Source organism: Aquarana catesbeiana, linkage group LG08, assembly GCF_042186555.1.
Source record: "Aquarana catesbeiana isolate 2022-GZ linkage group LG08, ASM4218655v1, whole genome shotgun sequence".
Lineage (NCBI taxonomy): Eukaryota > Metazoa > Chordata > Amphibia > Anura > Ranidae > Aquarana > Aquarana catesbeiana.
This window is the reverse complement of record NC_133331.1, coordinates 267,138,543-267,139,035: the sequence shown is the minus strand read 5'-3', so window position 1 is coordinate 267,139,035 and position 493 is coordinate 267,138,543.

Sequence of the window (493 nt, the reverse complement as noted above, 5' to 3'; positions counted from 1 at the left end):
GGATGTGTGAGCTACAAAGGCACAGGAAATTTGGTCAAAATTGATGGCAAGATGAATGCAGTATGTTATCAAAAAATACTGGAGGAACATTTGCATTCATCAGCCAGGAAGATGGGATGTACCATGGGACATTCCAACATGACAATGATCCAAAACACAAGGCCAAGTCGACCTGTCATTGGCTACAGCAGAATACAGTGAAGGTTCCGGAGTGGCCATCTCAGTCTCCTGACCTCAATATCATTGAGCCACTCTGGGGAGATCTCAAACATGTAGTTCATGCAAGACAGCACAAGAATTTACAGGAACTGGAGGATTTTTGCCAAGAAGAATGGGCAGCTTTACCATCTGAGAAGATAAAGAGCCTCATCCACAAATACCACACAAGACTTCAAGCTGTCATTGATGTTAAAGGGGCAATACACAGTATTAAGAACTGGGGTATGTAAACTTTTGATCAGGGTAATTTGGGTAGTTCCTGTTGTCATTATGA